General features: G+C 35.0%; 1 long non-coding RNA gene across 2 annotated transcripts; it reads left to right on the top strand.

Annotated features, from left to right (window-relative positions):
• Positions 1 to 2,061: 2,061 nt before the first annotated feature.
• LOC131539706 (uncharacterized) lies at positions 2,062 to 9,477 on the top strand. Of its 2 annotated transcripts, none has more exons than XR_009270946.1 (4): positions 2,062 to 2,276; positions 4,694 to 4,787; positions 6,123 to 6,182; positions 9,337 to 9,477. It is a non-coding gene; the product is annotated as an uncharacterized LOC131539706 (long non-coding RNA). The 2 variants fall into 2 exon arrangements; XR_009270945.1 differs by lacking the exon at positions 9,337 to 9,477 and adding an exon at positions 6,659 to 9,306.
• The last annotated feature ends 39 nt before the right edge of the window (positions 9,478 to 9,516 follow it).

Genomic DNA, 9,516 nt, shown 5'->3' with positions numbered 1-9,516 from the left:
TACTGATATATCATTGATATATTTTTTGTTGTCAGACAACGGAATGAATATGAAATAGTGACTGAAACGCGACCCATTAAGACCACATAGCTCTCCCTTCCAAGATGTTAATCTGCACAAAAATCCTGATAATTGAGCCGTCGTCTGATGAAATCAAATACACATAAGATAAAGACAATAGCTGTGCTGTGATTTCGGCTATACTTGCATGTAAAATTAGAGAAGCAACATAATATCTGTGTTTAACTGAAAGCGCTGCTCCTCTCCGCCACTCGCTGAACAGAGCAAACGGAGAGAGAGAGAGAGAGAGCGCGAGCGTGCGCGCGCAGCGGGAAAGAGAGACCTCGCGCTCGCGCGGCAGTACCAGCGAGTCTCAGAAACTAAATAAGGTTTGGGGAATCCCTAAAGATTTGTCGCTAGGCGCCTTTTTGAAGAGGGGGTAAAAAGTCGCTAAAGGGGTCTGCAAAGTCGCTAAGTTGGCAACACTGTGCATCTCCATTTCTCCAACTAGGGGTTAGGCCACGGGTCAAACAGAAAATACGCGCTGCGTTAATCGCGCGTTAATAAAATTAGTGCCGTTAAAATGAATTTGCGTTAACGCGTTATTAATAAAACCTTCAACATTTATTGATTTAAATTAATTTTATTCTTAATTTTAATATTTCTTAAAAAAAAAAAAAAAAAAAATTAAGTGGCATTGTGTCCATACAGGATAATTTTTGTTGTGTATTCATTTTAATAATAATAATAATAATAATAATAATAATAATAACAACAATATGACCAAGACATTTCTTTGTGAGATTCATACGTGAAGTTCAACACATTACTCCAGTATTGCTTTGATGATTTGTTAACAAATCTCATAAATGTAGAGAAGAGGAGAGGACGCTGGGGTCTCAATGTCAACAACCGAATTCTTGTGAAAACAAGACAGAGAGCATTGTTTTTCAGTTCCAAACAATTTAACATCCAGACTAAAATGAAGACTGCGCTTGCTCATCGGTTGCTTACCACAGTTGACACTGAGGTATAAACAACATACCCCATCCTGACAGATTTAAACAGGGACCACCGTAGCTGAGGCACACAAAACACACTGCTCTCTGAGGTCAGAACTATGTAAAACATTTTCTGGATGTGGTAGAAGCCAGAATGCAATCATTTAAGATGACAGGGAAAGGAACATGACCCAGTCCCTTAATCAATCCTTTTTATTCTGTCCTTTGGGGTTTGATGCTGTTATTTAAAGCTTAACATTAATACTGTATCCTACTTTGATTCTTAGAGTAGGTTTGAGGCGTTGACAAACAAAGATAAAGGATGAGAGACATAAAGGATCTAAACTGAAAGTCAGATACAGAAAAAGAGACAGAGTGAGCACTTGTTTAAGGGGGTTTAGAGGCCATGAGGCTGTTTATGTTACTTATGAATGAGAGCCTGTGTTTCTATAAACTTTCCTCTACAAGTCCAAGCCTAACTGACCACAGATATTGAGCACTGGCAGGTCACTGCAAAGCTAGTCTTTCAAGCACCGACTGAACAAAATCGCTAACTAAACAATATTTTCTTTGAATAAATGTATTTTCTCTTCTTTTTAATGTTTTGGTACACTATTATTTTAATTTTAACCCTATTGCAAGTGCAGTTTACCATCTCACAAGCCCTTTCAATACAAACGTTTTGAATTTGGGTTCATTAAGCAAAATTTTGCTGCACAATTACTGCCATCTAGTGGTCAAAACGATGAAGCGCATCTACTATGAACGAAATGCATTCTAGTCGTGCACTTAAAGACACAGGAGTGACCCTATATATATATATATATATATATATATATATATATATATATATATATATATATATATATAAAAAGCGCCACAAAGTGAGAAAAATATTCCACTGGTTTTTGTATAAAATCTAGCCAGATATATATATATATATATATATATATATATAAACTTGAACCAAAGATTTAAATAAATAAATATAAGATAGATAGATTTGGCGTTTGCTCTCTTCAGGTTGGTACATTTGCCCACATCCGCTCCACAAGGCGGCAGAATCAGGCTTTAGGTTCAGTTTGACACATTCAGATGCTGCTTTACAACATGACACTTGATAACAGTAACAACAACACGTGCAGATTGATTTAAGTATAAATTCTGCAGATGACAGCTCAGTTACAGACTCATAATGTGACTTAATTTGTAACAGTGAATGAAGATGTACAAATCCACTTTATCAAATCCACTGGAAGAGAAGGAGACTTACAGGTGAGTCGCGTGGCATCTTCCACTCCTGCACTTTATCACAGCGTTTGTTTGTTTGTTTATGGGCTGAAATGTGCGCTGTTAAGTGGCATTATGTGTCTGTAACTGAGCTGTCATCTGCAGAATTTATACTTAAATCAGTCTGCACGTGTTGTTGTGACCGTTATCAAGCGTCGTGTGTCAAACTGAACCTAAAGCCTGATTCTGCCGCCTGGTGGAGCGGATGGAAAACTGCACTTCAGTTTTTGTCAAAGGACAAAGATTTGAATTGAAAATATTTTATTACAAATCGATATAGATAACTTGAATGTAGTAGTATCGTTAAATGTTCCGCATCAACACTCAGCCGATGTGGTAAGTCAGATAATAAGTTGCGTTGTTGAACTCAATGGCAAACTCAAAATGTAAACACACATAATACGGGACAAAATATCTTTTATATTACATATGGCTGAAGTAGATGTTTATTTGACTTTATTTAACATGTTCATTCACAAGTAGACAATGAGTTTGTGTTTGCAGAATCAAGCAGCATTTCTATAGTAAAGCTTGACTGGATCTTCCTCTGTGTCACTGATGAGGATGTGAGTTTCTGTCTAGAGATCTGGAGATGATCGTGATGTTGAGAGATTGATCACTGATTATACATAGTAAAACTTGACTGATTATTTGGATTATTAAAAAGTTTGTACCAAATGACAGGTAACAGCTAAATTTAGGAAGTTATACAACTACTAACCATTTAGATTTTGTCTATGGACAGTTTTTTACTGATTAATATAACAAGCACATTGCCCTGATCATCTTGATCAACTCATTTTGAGCTACAGCCTCACATCAGGACCACAGAGAGAAGCCCAGTGTTTTTCATGAGATTTCACAGGTCATTCAGAGTGAGAAATTAGATGAAGTGAGAAAATACTGTGATCCGTTTAATAAGAAGCTTAGTTTCTAAGAGAAACTAAACTCTGATTTACTTGAACCAATTGCTTTGTAAAATGGATCAAGTTTTCGAAATGCTCAAAATGCTGGTGACATCTGCTGGTCAAGACGCTGTAGATACAAGGACACAGCCAAAAAAAAACAAAAAAAACAACTGCATGTTTTCCTTAAAGTGTAATTGATTAAATGTAATCTACAGTTAAAACTATAGGACAATTAAAAACAGTTAATTATCACTCCCCCTTTTTAAACTGAACCTACATTGTAAAATTTTGCCGGTGCATCACTTATTCATGCAGATATACTGCAAGGGGGACCTGCCAACAATGCTGAAAAAAACAATAGAACCCATCATAGAATTTGTAATGGTTTTACTGGTTATAATGTACTATATTAGCCATTATGATACAGACTTATAATCATTTGACTAAATACACCAACACAAAATAATTAACTGTGAATAAAATTAAGAAAAGCACTTTAAATAATAATTTAAGAATATCTGCCCATAAAATAAACAAACACCCCTAAAGGAGATCTTTTGTCCCGTAAGTTGTGTTTGTTTGTCATCCATGTAACTTTCATATCAACACATCTGACATTTTATTTGGCTTACCCCAGTTCAGCTGAGAGCTGATTTTAATCAATTGCATGTAGATTTTAATTTTATCTACTAGTTTAGCCATCCACTCTTCTTATTCTTTTTGTGATATTTTTGGTGGTTGGCAAACCAACAAAGAAGGTGCATTTCTGCCACCTACTGAACTGAAGTGTGGAAGGTGAAAGGTTGGAAAATTTGAAGTGAACAGTATTTAAAAAATAAAATACCCTAAATTCGATTTATTAACCCTGTAACGTTTAAATACTTGCATACCTTAGCATATGATATTCTTATTACCTAAAATGATCTGGAGTGTGTTCCTTTTGATTCCCATTTTCGATTATTTATTTTCCTACCGCTGTATTTAAATATTTATTTATGCTTGTTTCTCAATATGATGCAAATGTTTTCTTGCCTCAGTTGCAATGAACCATTATACTTCAGTTTTATTCATTGATATTATTCCTTTATGTCAATTCAGAATGTTTTAGGGTTCGCTTAGACATGATGGTCTACCTCCTCACATCTACATGTGCCAGCACCCAAAGATTTTCTTTTTTGTACAACTGATCCTAATTGCTTTATTCTAAACTAACTCTGTATGACGTCTTATATTATCGATGTGCTAAAAATGATCCTGTTGATAATCTTGAAAGTGCTGCCACAGAATGGTCTCAGGGTTCTATTGCTTCTGCTAAATGATTAAATAAATATATGGTCTATTGTTCTTTTTGCAATTTTAACTTTAAAAAGAGAAAACTGCTGCTGCTTTATTTCTAGAATTTGGGTATCTTGAGTTATATGTATATATTTGCATCATGGTATGTGATATCTACTAGCTTGTTTGTTTCCTTTTTAATTATTTCTTTGTATGTAGCTCAACTGAAGGCTTTGGGGGAAAAAGTTCCAATCGAAGCTACAATCACAGAAGAAATTTCAAGCATTCTGTTGCAGTACTGAGCCACCACATAGTAAGTGTTTGTTATTTGTATATTTATCTTTTCATTTATCATAAATATCATAGAGTGATTCCCTCAGTCTCTAGGTCAGGATTCCTGCACATTTTCTATTTCAAAATACCACACTTATTCCAGGCTCAAATTTCCAGACTTCTCTGTAGATTTTTCAGAAACAATTTGATACTCTCACAATAATACTAGTGTTGTCACAGTAACAAAATTTCAGTAGTCAATTTCAGAGTTCTCTAAACTATAGCTAAAAAAAAAAAAACTACGCTACTGAAAATATTTTAATTACTTGAAAAATATAAATATATCTTAAATTAAATAAGTTAATTATTAATGCTAATAATTAAGTAAATAATACATTAAAATAGCATGTAGCCTTCAAATATTTTTTAATTAAGTAAACATTGCTTTATAAAGGTCAAGAACAAAGTTAGCATTAAAAACCTAAGAAACTCATTATAGAACATTTCAATATATATTTTTAGAGCGCTTTATATTGTTCCTGATCAATAGTCTATAGTGTAGAATCAATAGGCCAATAGTTTGGAAACTCAACCCCCTACTCTTGTTTTCTTTTTTTCATATCCAGTCCTGGAAATTACTGAAATCAAATTCCATACAAATCCTGTAGGAACCCTGCTAGAGCAATTTCACTTACAGAGTCTTTTTTGCTGCCATATTATCCTTTCAATCATTCCTATCATTTGCTTAGTTTCAATGGACTGATGGATTCATCAACAATAAGTTACCTTATGTTCCTTCCTCTTGCCAGAATATTTCCCTTTTCATCGTCAGTTTCAAAGACATAATCCACACGTTTCTTCTATTTTCATTATTTACAATACCTCCACTATCAACGAGAGGGGTAATAATTTGGCAGGGGGTCGAAAATGGGCACTTCTACTGCACTTCTTTCCTGAGAACGCAGCAGTATCAGTCTTGCTGTGATGTTGACCACAAGAGGAAGCCGGTGACCACCTGTCTGTCATTCGCCCGTCTTACATTTAATGTAACAAATAGTAATTTTTGTTTTAAGTATGAAATGTTTGAAGTAAGCTGCAGGTTTAAAAAAATCAGTAACCCAACTTTGAGTCATTTTCTGACTGTTGGTGGTTACAATATGAACGACTCGTCTGGTAGAAACTGTGCAGTTTCCCATCCGCTCCACTTGGCGGCGTAGGCAGGTTGAATGAGACTTTTCCATCTCTGTAAACACCCTGATGACAGTCGCCGCAATACATTTATATGGTTTTACCGGCATAAAAGTACAGTTTCTGCAGATGACAGCTGAATGACAGTATCATTTATGACTTAACAGCACCCATTTCATCCCAACAGCAAAAACAACCGACACACGCTGTGATGAAGTGAAGGAATCGACTGTCACGCGACAAACCTGTGAGTAACGTTACGCATAAAGTGCTTTTTTCTTGTAAATTCACTATCACACATTATATTGCAGTCCTCGTTTGTTTTTAAGTCATTAAGTAAGCTTGTATATACCAAACGTATGAATGCAGTCATATATTTTATTATTTATTATGATTTATTGATTTTATCACTGACTTTGTTTACGTTCTGTGCTCCTGCAGAACTGTCAGTTCAGTGTCAACAAGTTGTTGCTTTACTTTTCTAGTGAGAGCCTAAGGAGGTGGTTCATATACACTGTAACCGTCAATGCAATCTACTTTATTATCCATGATTTCATCTTTCATTTTCTGCATCTAAGTTCTACATCAGTTATTTGAATTATAGTAGCCTAATGCACAAAAAAAAGTGTGTTTTTGTGCTTAAAATGTGTAAACGAAGATTTTTAGCTCTTTTGTACAATTGAAAGTCTGTGCACAATATGGAGTAATGTCTAATCTCTACAGAATAAGGGATGTTTGGACCATTACACCACAACAGAAGCATGTGGACAGACATTGACTGTAATGATGGACATCTGCAGATGCACAGTTAATGCTTATGTCTGTGTTTGTATTCCAGTTTCATGCAGTCTATAAACCGCATTTGAGAGAATGAGTTCAGGGTCTGGCTAAATATTAACATTTTTGTGTTAAGGTAAAACATAAGGCTTATGTATTGCTGTCAGATCTCGTTTATTGAAAAATCTGTTTACTTGATGCAAAACTAATTTGAGTAAATCAAATGAAAAATTCTTAGATGTGTATTTGCAAAGCAAGGTAAATTTGGAAAGTCAAAATTCTTCAACAAATCTTCAAAAAGCAAATCTTCTTGTGTATTTAAGTATATGTATGTGTGTGTGTGTGTGTGTGTGAAAATGACACATGCCATGGTTCTTATTTGTCGTTGCTGATAAATGAGATAAATTAGAATCCAGTTAAAGAAATTACTGCTCACCACTGTTTATTCCCTTTGTTAGTAAGGAAAAATAAGCTCAAGGAACAGATGAATGTGTGTTAGAGAGTGGTACTAGTAAATACTTAAGGGACGGTTTTTTAGATACTTTTAAATTCTGCTATTCATTCATTCATTCATTCATTCATATGTACATTTGGTTTTTCCTTAAATTGACATTTATTAATTTTATGATGCTTTTGGATCCTAATTTTGTTTTTAATTATTTTTCTTCCCCAAAATGCATGCATTTTCCTTTCCCTAAATTGACATTAATGAATTTTAAAATTTTAAGATTTTAAATTCTGATTCTTTTTTCAATGCGTTTTATTTTACTTTATTATTTTTTAAAATGTGTGCATTTGCTTTTTCCTCAAATACAAAAGAACATTTGGTAGTGTGAAGCGCTGATGGTCTAGTGGTCAAGGCATGGAAGCTGAACCTGCCTCTGCCGCCACGCCCTTTTGTTTGGTGTACCACCCCAGGTACTTCACTGTTGCCACAGTTTTCTTTCTTTGGTGTGTTTCGAACCCAAGCCTCTACCTCAACCAACATGTGTTTAGCCACTAGTGTGATCATGGCTTTCTCGCTGAGAGTTGTCATTTGGGGCGTTTTGTTGGATTTAATGACAGTAATTTAACATAAGCAATAGTGGGATTTGAACTCAGGTTTCCAAGATTAAAGTGCAACGCTTTAACAACTGAGCCACCAAGCCAGTGGAATTGAAAGATGTTTTGGGTGGAGTTTTATTGAGTGCTTTGTATTACATGACGAAAAACTAGGCAGTTGTGGGTTTTGAACCCACATCTCAGTCGCAGCCTTAGCTCGAATAACGTGTTTAACCACTGCGGTTTTCACCATGGACTTGTCCATTTAGAGAGCTTCATTTAATTTAATGACAACAATTTAAAATAAGTAAGTGGGGAACTTGAACTCAGGTCTCCCAGATGAAAATGCAACAATGTATCACTTGAGCCACTGCGTCTGTGGCTTTCAGGGGTGCTTTGGGTGGAGTTTATTGAGTGTTTTGTAATATATGAAGAAAAATTTTACTTTAGTGGGACTTGAACTCGTCACAGTCACAGCCTTATCTTCAATGGCATGTGTTTAACCACTGCGGCTTTCACTAAAGTTGCGCCCATGTAGACAACTTCATTTGGTTTAATGACAATTGAAAATAAGCAATTGCAAGATTTGAACTCGGGTCTCTTACATAAAAACACAATGCTCTACCACCTGAGCAACTGAGTCTGATTTATTAATTCGGTGTTCGGATGGGTTTTGTTTAGAGCCCTGTTTTATATGGGGAAATTATTAGGAATTATGGGATTTAAACCAAGATTTTATATACAACAGGCAAGCAATGAGCCAATTTGTGATGTTGGCTTTGGTTTTATTTAAGGATTATTTACAGTTTCAGCCCAGTTACCAATTAAAAAAAAAAAAAAGTGGGATTTGAACTCAGGGCTCCATGATTAAAACACAAAGCTCTATTAACTGAGCCACTGAGTCTATCAGTTTGCATGAGTGTTTTGGACAGGGTTTGTTAAGAGAGATGTTTTATATGATGACAAAGAATAGAAATTAGGATTGCTAATTAGAATTTGAAACAAGATTTTACATAGGCAAGCAATTAGCCAATTTGTGATGTTGGCTTTAGTTTTTAAGGTTTATTTACTCATTTACCTGAGTTAAAGCATTAAATTAATTGCAAAATCAAGAGTGGGATTAGAACTCAGGACTTAACAAAACCTGTCCAAAACACACAAGCAATTTGTCAAATTCTGTGGCTCAGGTGACAGAGCGCTGTGTTTTAATCTTGGAGTCCTGAGTTCAAATCCCGCTCTCACTTTTGTAATTAAGCGCTTTAACTAAGCTATATAAAAAAAAAAAAAAGTTAAGCCTAAAAACTATAGTTTACATCACAAATTTGCTAATTGGTTCTCGCTTTTGCAATTAATTTAATGCTTTAACTCAGGTAAAACAGTAAATAACCCTAAAACACTAAAGCCAACATCACAAATTGGCTAATTGCTTGCCTACTGTATGTAAAATCTTGGTTCAAATCCTATAATTGCTAATGTTTATCATCATATGAAACTGCTCTCTTAACAAAACAATTTGTCAGACTCAGTGGCTCAGGTGAGATGAATTCACAGCCTCTTTTTTGTCTTATTTTTTTCATGTACAGAAAACGAGTGCAGAGATCTACAGTATCACTTCTAGATGAGCATGTCAGTAATTATCCACAGGCTTCATCAATACTCATCTCAGCTTGATCAACTAATTCTGAGCTATAGCCTCACATCAGGACCACAGAGAGACACCCAGAACTTTGTGTTTGCCATATTTTACAGCTGAGATACTGAAA

Source organism: Onychostoma macrolepis, chromosome 04 (assembly GCF_012432095.1).
Source record: "Onychostoma macrolepis isolate SWU-2019 chromosome 04, ASM1243209v1, whole genome shotgun sequence".
NCBI classification, from domain to species: domain Eukaryota; kingdom Metazoa; phylum Chordata; class Actinopteri; order Cypriniformes; family Cyprinidae; genus Onychostoma; species Onychostoma macrolepis.
Note: the sequence above shows the minus strand (reverse complement) of the source record. Positions and strands in the feature narration are given on the sequence as shown.